Below are 17,882 nucleotides of genomic sequence, written 5' to 3' on the forward strand. Positions count from 1 at the left end.
TTTATTTTCCAGTCGATTAGCAATGAAAAATAATTGTATATCATTTTAATACAATAAGGTTACACACATTCCTCTTCCCAAGTCAGTGCATGTTCAAGTTAAATATACATATATGTTTTTAAAACAACATATAACATGGATGTGGACTTCCTATGAAAGGATTAACTTACATACAAGTGAGAGGTTAAGCTGGCTACAAAAACAGGTTTAATCCACCTTTTTGTACATAGGAAAATACTTGTAACACGTCAAGAATAGTTATGACAGTTGTTATCCATTCTTTTGATGAATTTGAGCTTCTGATTTTGCCATTTGATTAGGGTCTTTCCTTTTTGCATTTTCATCGGAGTTCAGTATATTTGTATTAAAAAAATGTACTTTTTTCTCCACATGTTCTAAGTAATGTTTAGTATGTTGCAATCATACCACATCGTCTTATTTATTTGCAGTTAAAACCTTTTTTTCTTTAAGAACTTATTGAGATTGTCAAAGTAAATATCTAGTGTGATAGATGTAGCCAAACGAACAACGTATTGCGTTTAAATAATAAAATACTTTGTGGATATGTTATGGAAGACTTACAGCATAGGCTTCAATAACAAGTTTAAGAAAACGAAATGCACTTAAACTTTGAAGACCTATCAATATCAACTTGAAGGAGTAGTTTGTGACTTATAACTGAACTACACTAACCTGTTGTGTATTTGATCTGAACAAAACTATATAGTAATGCTTTCTTATGACCTACCTACACGATTTCATTCATGAAAGACCAATGAGGTTTAACCTTTAACAAATTGTTTGTCTTTTAATGATTATTTCTTATTTATATATTTGATTTATATTTAAAGGGAAACTTCGCAAAACAATCAAAAATTGATATTATGTTCATTCTGTATAAAAATGCTCAAATTCATAGATATTAAAGTTTTATTCCGCTAGATAAGCGATCACCATCGATTTTAAATTTAGAGTATCAATTCTCTGCGATCCGCCATTTTGTCTTCTTTCCCGATTAATAAAAACGATAGGTCTATAAACCACAAAGAAACAAAACTACAGTAACCGATGTAGTCGTAATTGCGTGTCGATATCTTGTCAATCGTACGGTTGTTTTATCCGACTAACTAACTTGATACGAAAAATATTCTTACTTTTTTAAATTACCATGGTCTGTTGTTTTTAAACTGTTGATATTGGAATTAGGTGAAAAGTCAAAGTTGAAATCATAAATAAGTGTTCCGTGAAAATTATTTTCGAAAATCTTATTTGTTCATAATTCTTTAAAGTAATAAACAAATATATTTTGATCTTCCCTCATCTGATCACCAGCATGGCTAAAGGTATTACTTCCAAAGGTATTGTGAGGGGTGTGAGGTGACACGTCCAGGTATTCAAGCGATTTCCTGTCGGGCTTGCAAGTTCATGCATCGTTTCACTTCTGCAGGTATTGATCAGTGTACACGGCTGATACCTTATAACTTATAACTTTCCATTTTGAACTATCAGATGAATAATATACAACTCTGTCTTACTTGTCATTACTAAACTCATACGCTTGTTTATAAATAACATTTCTGGTGTAAAGAATATAATTCATAAACATATAAATAATACCCAAAAAATAAGATTTGATGAAATTAAAATCTATTTAAATATTTTTTCCAAGGGTGAATTTGGGAAAATGTAATATATAGTTATTGTCAATAGTGAAGGACAGATTGGAACAGACCAGAAATATTGATTTAAAAAAAATGTACGCACTTACCGACGATTCGTTTATACGACTGGATAGAAAGTTACGGAACTATAACGCAATTTAAAATATATACATGTATACATTGAACATAAGAAAAAAACATATATTTTGAATAAATAGGGGTAAAAGTGTTGTAAATAGACTAGTCCACGTATGTTAACAGTATGTAATCATCGAATGTCGATAGACTATTGTATACCAGAAGAAGAAGAGAACCAATTTGATTTAAATACAGGTCGATGTATAACTTTTGCTTTGGTTCATTGAAGCTGTGGACCTAGTAAAATCACAGATTTATATTTCAATAAGATTGTTCTCGAACAAAGGAAGTAATTCGTCATCACAATTGTTATATATGCCACTGGACGAACACTAATTATCCCCAGGGAATGTGAATATTTTGCTGGGAAACTTTTGAGTATCAAAGTTTCAAATTAATTTCGGGATTTATTTTCTTTCTTGGTATTCAATAACAGAAAAAAGAATAAATTACTTGTTCGCTAAATAGGGGTATTCTTGTCAGATAAAAGACTTTTAGTTATATTTAAAAAATAGGGAAATATGACATTAAATTGGTTCTGTCTTTTTTTTTAAACATCGTTAAAAAGATGTGTGTCTAAGGTGAACGCCACAAGAACCCTGTAATACTAGTACGAGAGTATAGCATGTAAACATTCCTTCTCAATAATATGGTTGTATTAGAAATCTTTTCATACAGATTGACAACTCATTGTCCGATATGCATGTAATATTTGCCACATGACGTCCATAGTTCTTTCTACCATCATCATCTTATTCTGTGATATTGCTGTAAACATCGATGGTTCACACCCAAACAAAATGGGAGTAATGGACCCTCAGAGCTTCTCCGTGTTATACACTTGTGAAATATATAGACGAAATTTCTGTATTGAAATGAATCTACATCTCACAAACAGGATTTTCAAATAACGATTGTGAGTAATCACCTTACAAACCAATATAAACGTATGGCAAGATATAACCATGAAGGAATTTAGTTTTTTGTCAGACGCAAGAACTCATCACTATATATATCATAAACGTATACGTATATATATGCATACAGTTTCAAATATTAAGAACAAGCGGTCGATGTCGATAGTCTGTTTTCTAACTGTTCAGAGTTAGACATGTCACTTGTTCATTCTTGGAAGCCTTCATATTCCCCGTCTAACGATGGGAACTCTTTCTGATTGTGTTGACTATAAATGCTTGTATGGTAATTCTGTCGTTTATCTGTACAAGCGGTTGCATTTCCTCTCCTTTCCCAACAAACAAACGAACGAAACGCCACTAGTCTGATTTCTCTGGAGCTCATCCTCAATGGCTCTTATACGTCAGGAAACTTACATGTATACTAATAATGATTGTTTCAAGAACAACGATGTATGGACGAACTATTATAAATTCGTCAATATCAGTTATGCATGACTAAAATATAACTTTTATTACAACTACTGTATTACTTATTTGGATTAATGACGGCTATCATGTTCAACATTGCACAAATATTATCATAGAATTTAAAAAAAAATCCTCAAAAATCCTCAAAAGAAATAATGCCTTAGCTTAGATAATTGATATTCTTTTCACAAAAAGTTCGTGTAAATGATTGTCAAATGAATTTAATTATGTAAGAATAAAATGTTAAAAAGAAACTTAAAAAAAATCATGCATGTTGTATGTTGTATTTTTTGGTCAATTAAAAACTTTAAAATTGCAATAGTTTTATTAGCATTTAAACACAGCCAGATTTGAATACAAGTTAAGAAATTCCGGTAAAGTCAATGATATCAAACAGATGTACAATGGTATATCAAATTGGGTAATATTGCATTTAGTTTATATAAAAGATTAAAACTACTATTTTTTGCTTCATATTTCAATCTTTACGCCAATTGCCGCTAAGAAAGTAATCAAAAATTGTTTCCTTTTATTTTTATACACTTTCGGAATTACGAATCTGAATTTTATTTTCAATTAATTTACACAATTTAATTATTGTATCTTTATTCTCATCGTGTATTAAATTTTAGTGTATTAACATCGTGACAGCATACTCTTTCTAATCCTTTCTGTTTATCCTTTCCAAATAACAACATTTATACCTGTGTACGCTTGAACTCACACCTGCGGATAAATAGCTACAAGGTAAACGAATTGACCTCAAGCCGAGAAATATACAGTGACCTTTACAAAATAATATACACACTCTGCTCACACATTAGTTGCATTGAAATGATTATCAAAACAATAACGGTAAATAGAACTGAAATATTTTCAGTTCAATATCAGTAAAAATGTTCAATAAATATTTTATGAAAAAAATCTCAACAATAATTAATTAAATTTATTCAAAAACATTTACTAGAGATAATTTTATAGGAGTTTAATTCAATCAATACAAAACGGTATATGCATATTCATTTTCGTTCATTCTTATATTGTTGTTAATAACTTCGACCATTCGTCAGCTGTGCGCTTTTAATTACGTATATTGTCGATAAGCTATAAGAGTTAAACAGATTTTATTTTTTCCCAGAATTCAATAAATCGGGCTAATACGTCACGACCCACTCGAGAATTCAACCAAAAAAGTTACAAATACTTGATTTTCTCCGTTATTAGAAGGAATATAAATTTAAAACTTTGCAAATGTGTTTTTTATGTTAAGATGAACATAATTAGATGATAAGTAAAAAATCGCGGAATTTCCCTTTAAATGCCTATTGATTAAGCATGCTTAATAATATATGTACTTACCGATCTTTAAATATGTATCGATTAACATTAGATTGTAATGATAAACAGTCTTGCAATCATTCTGTCTAGTATTTAAATGACCGGATCGTTTCTCCGAATTATATATAAAAGATGCTAAAGATACCAGAGGGAGATTCAAACTCGTAGATCGAAAATAATCTGACAACGCTTTGTCTAAAAAAAAAAGAAGACAGACTAACAAACAAACAAAAGTACGCAAGTCATAACATAGAAAATTAGACTATGCAACACAAACCCCCCAAAACAACTGGAGATTATCTCAAGTGCTACGGAAAGGTAAGCAGGTCCTGGTCCACATGTGGCACTCGTCGCTCATTTTATTACAAACCCGGTCACTAGCTTAATTGTAAAGTTATAATGATAACCAATATCATGTATACGAAATTTACGTTTTTTACATATCAATCTGTATTGGCCCTGATATAGTTTCGAGGTTATTTGTATTGGACACGAGATTCGAGGAGTCAAAGACGAATACAGCGGATCAAGAAAAACAGGGTCAATACAGAAATCGCCAGTTCATAACACTTTTTTTAATTGATTTTTAAATTTTTAATCAGAATAAACTAAAAAAACTTATTGCAAAGAAGATATAGAATTTCTAATCTGGACTTTTTTGGTCAACATTGGCAGATATAACTTCTGATATTTTGTCCAAGTAATAAATATTATACATGTTATACATACAATTCAGTTTATCATTCGAATATAAAGTAGCTGGGAGGAACAAATTATACAGATTTAATATTCTTGCTCTAAAATCGTCTGCGTTCCTATTAGTGGAGCGGCGGACAGGACAATATAAATTCCATGAGGTATTTAGGTAATTAAAAATTGTTAACTAAGCGACTTTTTCATCATTCGCCGCTACACTATATGATTGGTCAGCAGAAATAAAACAGTTAAAATAATCGGAAGTTGTACTCGAAAAGGCTGAGACATATTTTCGTTTCAAGACGTTACAAAACACTGAATATCATTTAAAATGTGTTGAATAAAAAAAATATCAATTCAAATGTATTCTAAGATTACAAGGCGTAAGAAAATTGAAACCTGAAATAACCTTCCCATATTAGACCATTCCGAAAAGTAATATTAACTCTTTGTTTATATCGACAGGACAACGTCACCTCATTGCACAAGCTGGTATATCCTTCTTATGGCTGATTTGCTCGTAGCGTTTGATAAAAAAAGGATGATACTGAAACATGTCTGTATAAAGTGGTACACATTTAAGTCAAAAAAACAATTTAAATATCTTGGTAATATACGAACTTTCAAGCTAATTTTTAAGGATGAATTGGATTAGTGGCATTTGAAGTTTTATTCATCAGAATGTGATGATCTAACCAGGAGGATATTCAATGTGTAGAGAGGTGTTTTGTTATTTTGTCGTTTACTGGTTCAAAACTTGTTAAACGTATTTGCATAATGTTATGCTTACTTGTAATCTAGACATTTCAAATTAGTATAAATATTAGCTCATCGCTAATTTGCTTAAGTTCGAGTTGAAGAATTGTTCTCTACTAGAACAATCCGGATGACGATGCTTAAAAGTTATTTGATAAGCAGATGAAAGATACATAAGTGTATACATGTTTTATACTGTACGACTCTCACCATTTCAAACATGCTGACAAGCGATTAGCAACGTGTGACACGTTATTATGTTTGTAGTCTTTTAATGGAATTATTTTATCGTGCGTTTCATACCCTACCTTTGTTGCTACACATGTAGAAAATATGAAACGCTAATGCATGGAGGAGGTCAGCTGTTAAATAAGTGTGTGTCCATCGCACCAAATCACAGTCCAAAACAGATATATCTTCCCTTGTGTGCCTTTTATTTTAAGTCGAAAAAAGAGGGACGAAAGATACCAGAGGGACAATCAAACTCGTAAATCGAAAATAAACTGACAACGCCTGGCTAAAAATGTATTTATTTATTAGACAAACACACAAACAATAGAACACATGACACAACATAGAAAACTAACGAATAAGCAATACAAACCACTCCAAAAAACTAGGGGTGATCGCAGGTGCTCCCGAAAGGTAAGCAAATCCTGATCCACATGTGGCACCCGTCGTGTTGCTTATGTTATGACAAATCCCTCAGATAGTCTAATTCGGTAGGTCACATTCATAAAATGGAATGGGATTGTAGTTCATTTAATTCTAAACTAAAATGTTTTGCTGTTTATATATAGTATGGTTCTTGTCCTATTCACGTATTATTTACATTCTAAATATACATAAAAAGTTTACATTGATAAGAGTACATTTCCTTTTTGACAATCTTGTGACCTTTTTAAACACAATTATAGCCATGCTTTTATCAGCTTATATGTATTGTTGTTTTTGGATTGCTTTTAATTAATTTCATGTGTAGTTGTTTTTTCAAGGCAGGGACTTTATTTTGTCAACTTAATTGTATAAATACTGACTTGAGCATGTTGTATAGACTATTAAAGGTGAATGTATTTTGATGAAAACCAAATGCTGATTTATGTAATATGTCTTTCATTAATTGTCTTGGTTTAATAATGCTATTTTGTTGATATGTACATGAACTAATGCTCTATATCGTGTATCAAATCAGAAAAAAATACTATGTTGTTCCTTTATGCGTTTGACATATGTTGCACTGGATGTTAAAGAAACAACAATAAAACGATGATCTAAGAAAAAAAGATGAAGATTACCCCCAATTAATTTTTTGTATTAAATTGTGTTTTCTATCTCCTTTTTTCCTTTCAATTCATAAGCAACTATTTTCTATCAGTTTGTTTTCAACTCGTCTGCGTGTCTGGCGTTTTCCGTTCATCTTCGACTGTTTCGTTTTTACCTTTAGTGTAAAAATTAAGTCTTTCATTCGCTTGTTTCTTTCGAAAATCTTCTGATTCCAAAATGTCTCCTTGATTGGCTTCTAACTTTGATATCCTCTGAAGTTGTTTATTGAATGCAGCCAATGTGTTCTCCTGTTTTAGTTCAAATTCATTCATTTTTTCCTGTAGTTTTATTTCATATTGCCCATCTTGATTTCTTTTAGAATCGGTCAACTTTTTGTTCTCTTCTTTTATATTTTCATTTAACGCGTGTTGTTTACGTATTATTTCAGATACGTATTCCTTTTCTTTTTCAATTAAATCAGTTAACTCTTTTTTCTCCTTCTTTGCCAAATCATCTAACCGTACCTCTAAATCGTCTTTGAATTCAGCAATAATTTTCTCTAGATTTCCAGGTAATTCATCAATTTGATCTTTTACTAAAGTAGAAAGCATGTTCTTTTGTTTCATTTTCCATTCAACAAACATGTCATCTTGTTGTTTTCTTAATTCAACAAGAATTTTCTCTTCGATTGTTTTTGTTTCCTCCATTTGTTGTCTTGTAGTAGCAAGCAACATGTCTTCTTGTTTCCTTTTAAATTCAGCCAACATTTCATCTTGTTTTTCCTTCATTTCAGCCAATGTTTCCTCTAGCTTTTTCTTCATTTCAACCAACGTTTCTTTTCTTTGTCCATTTAATTCAGTCAAGATTTCCTCGTGTATAACTTTTAATTCATCTTCTTGTTTTCTTTTTAATTCAGCCAATATTTTTTCTTCTTTTTTTTTTAATTCGTCCAAAAGCTTTTCTTCTTTTCTTTTTAATTCAACCAACATTGTTTCTCCTTTTCTTTTGAAAGAATAACTTTGGTACGTCATCACAGATAATACACCGATGCATGATAACACCTGCAATTGTAATAAACAGTTGGAAAATGAGCGCCTCAAATTCATAGAATAGAGATGAAAACGGAACCTCATTGTTCAACTACTTATAGCTATCATCTATGAATAACATAGCTTAGTGTTCCAGTAAGATCTACATATACAGAAAGATACGACAATCTGTGAGGCCAACCAAGTCCCTCAAGTTTCATAACATTCTGTCAGTTAATTTTATTTATTTTTTGTTTTATAATGACCATTTAGAATAAAAACAAATCGTGCCTTCACATAATTTTGTCACAAATATCTGTGTTTCTTAAAAATATATTACAACGTGATATGTAGATGAAGACGTTTTTATTTATACTCATCATTTATCACATGTCATTTGTACTATAACCTTTAACCCTGAGTTATACTCTATATCATTGTATGTACTGTCCACCTTATCAAGAAACTGCAAACTAGAATTTACAATTGGTTCAGATCATTTCACTTATAATAGCTACTATTCGAATGAAACTCAACCTACTCAAGTCCCTGAAATGTTATCCTTATATACATGAGTTTTATGTAAAAAGTAAAATCACAAAAATAGTGAACTCCGAGGAAAATTCAATCGAAAAGTCCCTTAATCAGATGGCAAAATCAAATGACAAAACACTTAAAAAACGAATGGACAACAACTGTCATATTTCTGACTGAGTACAGGAATTTTTAAATGTAGAAAATGGTGGATTGAACCTGGTTTTATAGCGCTAAACCTCTCACTTTTATAACAGTTCCATCAAATTCTGTAATTCCTGTAAGTTGTTATTGACTTTCAACTAGCTTTATACTTAGTCTTCATACGACCTACAATAGAAAAACCTTTGCCAAAATGCGCGTCAGTTTGGCATTGCGGACGGTAACGGTATATATATATATCTGTTTAGTATTAAATGTATATTAAGATCCATTTTGTTACATCTTGTGATCAATTTTTTTTTGGCAATCGCCAATGGCAGTCAGCAGGGTTAAAGAACATCAGTTGTTCGACCTGTTAGTCAAATGCGTTTTGTTTAAATATACTTTTTCAATTTTTTGGTCTTTTGGAAAATGTTGTTTGTGCTGTTTTTAGATCCTTCTACAACGAAATTTGATTTACACGCACACGTATACAAATTGCGGTTTTTATCCAACGCAATCATAGGTTTGAACGCAGTTTTCGAGTTTAGACTCGTTTATATTTTTTGTTTGGGCTTGTATCATATTTTCCCTCCGGTTTATATAATCCGTTCATTCTATATTGACTCTTAAAATTCAAGAGTTTATCTAAAAATGAGGGTACTTTATCTAAAAATGAGGGTACTTTTTCTAAAAATGAGGGTACTTTTTATGTGGCCTTTCAAATACCGTTTCGATCCCTAACATAACTGAAGAGACATTTATTGTCGAAATCCGGATATGGTGTACTAAAAAAATATTGACACCGTATGTTTGTGGCATAGCATCGTGGCCACAAGTTAATTTTTTTTCCTTCTGTTTAGTATTAAATTTATATTAAGATCCATTTTGTTACATCTTGTGATCAATTTTATTTGGCAATCGCCAATGGCAGTCAGCAGGGTTAAAGAACATCAGTTGTTCGACCTGTTAGTCAAATGCGTGTTGTTTAAATATTCTTTTTCACTTTTTTGGTCTTTTGGAAAATGTTGTTTGTGCTGTTTTTAGATCCTTCTACAACGAAATTTGTTTTACACGCACACGTATACAAATTGCGGTTTTTATCCAACGCAATCATAGGTTTGAACGTAGTTTTCAATTTAGACTCGTTTATATATATATATATATATATATGTGTGTGTGTGTGTGTAGTAGCATATGGTCGGAATTGAGACGTTAACTCTGATTCGTGGTATAGGAAGTCTATACATGTAACTTATATTTTACAAGGTACAATTACATTTCAATTCCAAATATTTAAACTACATAAACATTACATAAAGACGCAAAATTTGATAAAATATTGATAATTGGAGATAATCAATACTTTAAAGAAAGAACAACTTTTATAGCTTTATAGTTATACGAAGCACTATAAATCTACTATTTGATATTCAATCTATGTTCATCATTCTTTTAAACTCGATCAATATTCTGGATTATTTTTAATAAATACAATAACAAAATGTGCCTGTCTGCAATTTTTTTTTTTAATAAACTCATCTTAGATACCAATATTATAATTTTGTATTTGCGCCAGACTCGTCAGTAACGCTTGAATCTAAGAAGTTTAAAAGAAAAGGTCATATAAAGTACGAAGTTGAAGAGCATTAAGGGCCAAAATTGCCAAAAAGTTTTGCCAAATACATCTTAGGTTATCTTTTCCGAAAAAGATAAGATATATTCGTTGCATTATATACATAAAATGAATTCGGTTTAAAATATTTGGCTTTAGCCGAATACTTATTTTACAAAACTATTGTACAATTACAAAATAATATTCTCTGTTGTTTAAATCTTGCCATGTATGGTAACATTGTCCTGTGTTTTAAAATTGTTTAATTAATATTTAATTCTTTAGTCTACATATTTACCGATGCACTGGTTATTTTATGAAATAATGTTAAATATGCATTCTTCTTGAGATAACATCATATCGCAGATTACTTGAATAAAACACTAATTTATCTTTAAAATTTGGACGTAAACGAATAACTTATGCTATAGAGTATATTAGTAATATAAAGATAACGTTTTATTACAGCAAAAGCAAAATCAAATAGACTATGACAAACAACATACTGACCAGGAAAACCCAGTTATAAAGGTCGTTTAAAAGTAAAGAATTAAAAACATCAAATAATATGTGGAAATTGGTGTATGTTATAATGACGTGCATGTTTGTGCAAGTATCATGACAATACCAGAACATGTATCAATACCAGAAAATACATGTTCTGGTTATGCTGCAGTATTCGACTGTGTATTAGACGACCATGCGAGCCTGAATTATAGTTATATAATTCCAACTTGTCTTATCTAAACTTAATATATTAGACATAATTACATAACTAAATACACTTGCTCACATTTATCATTTCACATTTACCATATTGATGCCGTTTCCTGCATGTTTTCTGACGTCCTTCTACTATAATAATTTTATGGCATTTGTTGGTTGTATAATAAAGGCAACTGTAGTATAAGGCTCTTGAAAGTCATTAATCGATTGAGAGAAAACAAATCCGAGTTAAAAACTAAAACTGAGGTAAACACATGAACTATAAGAATAAAACAACGAAACAACAAAACAACGAAGTGCAACAAAAAACAAACTACAATGAAAAACACACAGAAACGAACTATGAGATAACAACTGCCATTGTCCTGACTTATTTGATAAATTACAATTTACAGAAAACATACGATTTATTGATACTAATTGTGTTGAAGCGCAAAACACTGAAATGGGAAGACAGATATTTTTCTGATCACATGATTTTTTGTTAGTTAATACTAAAATTAAATACTGGATACATTTAACTAAATTTGACAACTGATTATGTGTATTGTGATTAGCACATAACTTTACTCGTGTTTGCCTGTTTAAATGTCATCTACGATGGGAAAAGGGATGATTGTATTCTCCGATCCTTGCTTCTGCCGTCAATCCCGTTTAACATTTCTAGTTTAACGTAACATGTGATCACATCAAAACTAAACGTCAGTGGTTCAATTTTATCGAATTAAGCTAAGAAACATTGACTGACGATGAGTTATTCAATTGCAAGTATTCATGTCAGTTTCAGTTAAGCTTCCGAGCTACAAATTTATAACGCATAAATTTGGCGTGGTATGTCATTTAAAGGGGAAAATGTCAACATTAAAAATACATCATTCGATTGATTGATTCGATCCACAAAAAAAATCATTTTTATACAGATGAAAACGACAAATAACATGTTTTTCTATCTATAATATGAAATCAAACAGACCATGAAAAATCCAATTGCACGATTTTGCTTTTTAATAATACCTATAGTTATGTTAATTTTGCTTTATACCATCGTAGATCTGCTGATGTCAACTCGGTAGTTAGTAAGATGGCATTAATAGTAGGATACGCACAAAACGTAACTACATTTTATCGAGACCTTTCCCTGTAATTTTTTCATTTTAGACTATTTATAATTTGGATTAAAATGTAACATATTCAAACCGCACCTAGCTATATCTAATATAATTGAATATAAAATTTTGAGTAAAATCCGTGAAAATGAATTTGACAGCTAGTGCTGGTACCCTTTTAAATCCTACATGTAATTAATAGTTCTGATTCAGAAATTAAAATCTTTATATAAGTGATGTTTTGTATAACCATTTATTAAAGACCCGTATTGATTCGCATGTTCTTTCTTAGGACATAAGACAAGCATGATGTCCGGGTGACATTTGAACACATAAATAAAGGCAACAGCAATATACCGCTGTTCAAAACTCGTAAATCTATGGATAAAAAAACAAAATGATACTTGTTTTCAGTTTTTGAAAACACAAAATTATTACAAATGTTGCTGCTCTTAAGAAATCAGAATTTAGAAGTTTTGTTATCATTATATTATTGGTTCATAATTTTGCTGATAAGGTAAATGACCTTTTAAAGTTTATGCATTTTGAACAAACATATTATGTGTATAGTATAACGTAACATACATTAATTATACATGAATATCTGTATTGTTATAACAACGTATAATTATCAAATAAAGAATGTTTAACACTTACTGTAGAATTCTCAATTAGTGTATGAACCAATTGTAGAATTGCCCCTTTATAATCAAATACAATCCACATATTCAAAGGATCTGGATTCCATAAATATTCCGTTGAGGAAAAGAGGTGTTTTTTATAATCTAACATAAACCTTAACTGCCTTCTACGACAATACAAATGATCATCAAAAATGGAACACCTTAAATTTGAGTGATGATTCTCTAAATACCAACCGAAACATTAAACACTAAATAATATATAGTTTATCATAGAAAGAGCGAATGATTTCCAGGAATAAAAAATCAGCTATGCACTTTAAACTGATGTTGTTCACTTGCCAATTGTTCCAATGCCAAATAATTGTGAATTCAAATTACAGTAGTTCGGACACGCATGTGGCACCTGAAGTTAAATCTTTTAAATGTTTTAACACTCCGACGTTGAATATGACTATGAACTAGTTTGATTGCAATTATGAATTGTTCATCGCAATATAATTTTTTTTCCAAATATACAATTTTCGTTAAAGAACACTATTTTATTTTTATTTTGAAACTATGATTTTTCATTTGAATATTGGTTACGGCGATTTAATTTATCTTGTCAACAATTTGGACTCATGACTTAAAAGATTTCACACGATATTTAAAATCCGTTAAGTAATTTATGATTAATTAGCACATTTATTTAAATGCACGAATAACTGCATTTATTAAATATTAAAGGTTATCAATAGATCAGATTTCTATCAGGTAATTGCATTCTATTAGTTATTGCATTCTATTGTTATGTTTTTTTACAAAAGTAATGAACTGAAACCCTGACATCTTCCAATAGTTACATAACTAATTAGTGGATACATATGATGTCTTTTATTGTAACAGTAATTCGTATAATCAAGGTTTAAGTATAATACTACTACCAGATTTTTTTGTAGATTCCACATAATAACTAAAAAAATTACCATTATAATTAAGATCATTTATGTAATTATATTTAATCTCCGAAAATGACCATAAATTTTTCATTATCACTGATTATTTTAAGACTTATTTCACATTTTCCCTGAACTGATATCAGGTGTTAACAATATTACAATTTCTTCGCTTGATAAAAATCAAAAACTCCAAGAAAAGGACAAAAATGAGCTAAGACCAATGTAGAACTGAATACCTCGAACATGTCGAAGAAAAAAATAATTTCAAAAATGATACATCCGCGGAAACGAGATAGCTTCGTTGCCACCAACCACTAAAAATATATCCAAATGATCTCTTTATTGCCCCAAATTATGATAAGGGTAACACATTTCATGAATATGTGACCTGCAAAATTTCCATTGTTGGTTTTTTCACAAAATAAGATAAAATAAGTATACTCTACTTTGTTTGAACTTTCAGAATTATTGACGACTAACATAAATGAATTTTCGTTGTTACCATCGCAGGTATGAGTACTGAATGTATACTAATGTGTGCGCTATTTGTCTCATGCAGCCATAGAGTTGTGGTTTTGAAAGTCTATTGTATTACAGTTCCTGATTATTTTGTTTTTCTTTAAGTGTTTTGCTGTAACATAAACATTTACAATGATTTAAGGAAAATAAATGAGTTGATGAGTTAAAAGTAAAATGAAGAAAATTTTGAATTCCGAGGAAAATTTTAAACGGAAAGTCCCAAATCAAATGGCAAAATCAGATAGTAAAACACACCAAACAAATAGACAGAAACTGTCAAATTCCTGGCGTGGTGCAGGCATTGTCAAATGTAGAAAATGGTTTCAAAGCACAAAACCTCTCACTTGGATGACAGTCGCATCAAATTCTATTATATTGACAACGATGTGTGATAAAGCAAACAGAAACAATAGATAAAAATGTCACATATAGAAGTACAATAGCAACACGTACCCCACCAAGGGCAAGCAGATCAGGCTAAAAATGTGCCACCCGTCGTGTTTCTCATGTTATTACAAAGCGGGTATATAGTCCTGTAACTTTGAGCAATTAAACGTTCGACACTTAAAAAATATTTCAACATGTACACTTTGAATAAATGAATTTTTGTTTGATTCTACCCAATACATAAAGAAACGTAAAACACTTACTGTAGCATTTGTCGTTATTGTAAAGACCAATTGCAGAAAGCTGCATACAAGTCCCATACTTGAAATTATATGTTTGGTGCACTGTGATGTACAACTATAATATCAACTACCAAGTAGGAATGTTTCTCTAACGCGTCATTTTTGAACAACTATATGTATATGCATTATCTTATCATTGCAACCATGTATGCCAAATAATTCTATAAATAAAAAAAACAAATATCAAAGTCATTATGAAAGACGCAAATGATTTCTAGGAATCAAAAACGTTTTTGTATTTTACTGGGTAAAGTTCAACTGTGCTTGCTATTGTTACGAGTTAATTTATCTTACGCAGAAATCAGATTGGTGTGTTCAATGTTAACTTAGGAGATATAAATTAAATTGATTATAAAGAATCGCGTTGAGTTCTAACCAGAAATGAATGTATTTAATTAAAATACAATACGTTATTATTAGTTTAAATTTTTGACAAGTAATTATACTAAGCTCGATCTATATTTATACAATGCTTACCTGTATCATAACCCAACCCTCCTCCTACTCTCCCAATGGTCATGCAATTAAAGAAGGTCAGGTCATTGAAAAACTAAATATTCTTTTTCCCAATTTAGTAAAATAACTAATACTTCCCGTATAAATTAATGATTATGCTCTCAATAAAAGTAAAACACACCTAGATATGTATTGCTGAACATATAAAAACACTTTTATTTATTGATTCTGTTGGTATTTCTTTTTTAACTATACATGATTTTTTGTTTTTGTAGTTTTTTTATTGTTCAAAAACGACAAATGGATAAGACACAATTTTTTTTATCTTAATTACGTCTTCTCCAATATATACATAAATATACACATGAATGAACATAAGTTACATAAAAATTGTAAATTTTAGAACCGAATAAATGGATATTTTCCACATAATATAACCAAAAGCGTGCACATATTTTCAGAAGAAACAAATACAAACACACCTAGCTGTGTTATATAGATTATGTAAGTGTACATGACAAAACAAGCATAGTTTATAATTACGGATTAATAGGAAAACAGAATAAATCTACACGTAATTGTAAGTATCAATTTCGGTTTTTTACTTAAATCAATTGAAACGTTGCAGAATACACAAGTTAATCCTCAAGATCATTCGATTATCATATCCCTAAGAGCATCAATTGATCATGTTCCAGTGAGATCTGTTACTGAATAAGCTTTCAAAGTTGAAAAGAACGTTTGGTACTTTTTATATACTTTTGTACAGATAGAAAAACACGATTTTTTTCGTCAGAACTCAAAGACTCATCACCAGAGAGCAATAACTCAATTGTATTATTGACAGCAAAAACATTGATTTCATTTATCATTATAAGCCTTTATGATGAAAAACTGTTACAATGTAATTGATAAATCCACATGAACAATTGACATCTTGTATTAATACTGCATTAAACAAATCAGATTGAATACTACAATGGTTTCTGTTTAATGAAGGTGTTGAATATGTAATTCGTAGTTACGTCTAAAAAATGTTAAAGAACCCTCGTAACAACTCTTTGATGAAGTCTTTTTCAATGCAAGATATATGTTCTTATTTAACATGTCTCATATGCCCAGCTTACATATCGGATTGACCGCTATATGATATGTCTCGTCATTTGTTCTCGTCATGGACATGTATGCAATATTTGCCACTACACCTTAAACAAATAATCAATAATTTCAGGAACTGCTAATTATTCAAATCAAAGGTAACTGTCTTTTGTATATTGTTGCTTATGCATCTTACCGATATGATCAATCCCATCCTTATAAGATTGTGTTATTGTATCGCTCTGTTTTGATGTTATTCTGTTACATCAATGTTCAAAGCCAAGGGGACAGATTGAGTAGTCAAACACAATTTATAGGCATTTATATTTTTATAAATACATGCCTGTCCGCTGTCAGCAGCCGTAAATTCGCTTGTTTTCAATGCTGGACAATAGGGAGTTCGTTAATAGTTTAAGTAGTTATCATACATTTTGTTTCCAGGGTGATTATTTCAAGCATGTTGTCATGTATAGATGATTACCTTACAAAATATTTCTGATTGATTTTTGAGATCACTGATTTAATTTACGATACATGTGAAACTGTTTACTTTTTTAATCATTAATACAAATATTTAAACAGGTCACAGGATAATCTCGAATTCAAACCATCAAAAATTTAGATTGTGTTAATAATTCGCGAAAAAAAGACGGGACGAAAGTTTCCTGCTTAACTGTAGTATGAATTTTGATAATTGTTGATTGATTGTTTACATCTCATCAGCACACAAGAAGCTATATCAATGCGAGATATAGATTTAATATGATATGTTTGTCATATTTTATTAAAATATGACAAAAAAGTCCATCAATTCACTGAAACTAAGTTAAAAGTTAACATACGAAAACGAAGATGTGGTATAATTGCCAATGAGACAACTCTACAAAAAAGACCAAATGAAACAGATATTAACATTTTTATGTCACTGTACGGCAATCAACAATAAACAAAGCATATTTATTATTAAAAGTAATCATTAACATTACATGATCAAAACTTAAAATGATTTAAACTTTAACAAAACCAATGTATCTTGGAATATATTCAAATTTGAAAAAATAGAAACAATTGTTTCAACAGAAATATTGATTAAACTAAAATATGTGTCATGCTTTACTTGCAATCACATATATAATGGTATTATTATTGTG

The sequence above is a fragment of the Mytilus edulis genome, chromosome 7 (assembly GCF_963676685.1).
Source record: "Mytilus edulis chromosome 7, xbMytEdul2.2, whole genome shotgun sequence".
In the NCBI taxonomy this organism is placed as follows: domain Eukaryota; kingdom Metazoa; phylum Mollusca; class Bivalvia; order Mytilida; family Mytilidae; genus Mytilus; species Mytilus edulis.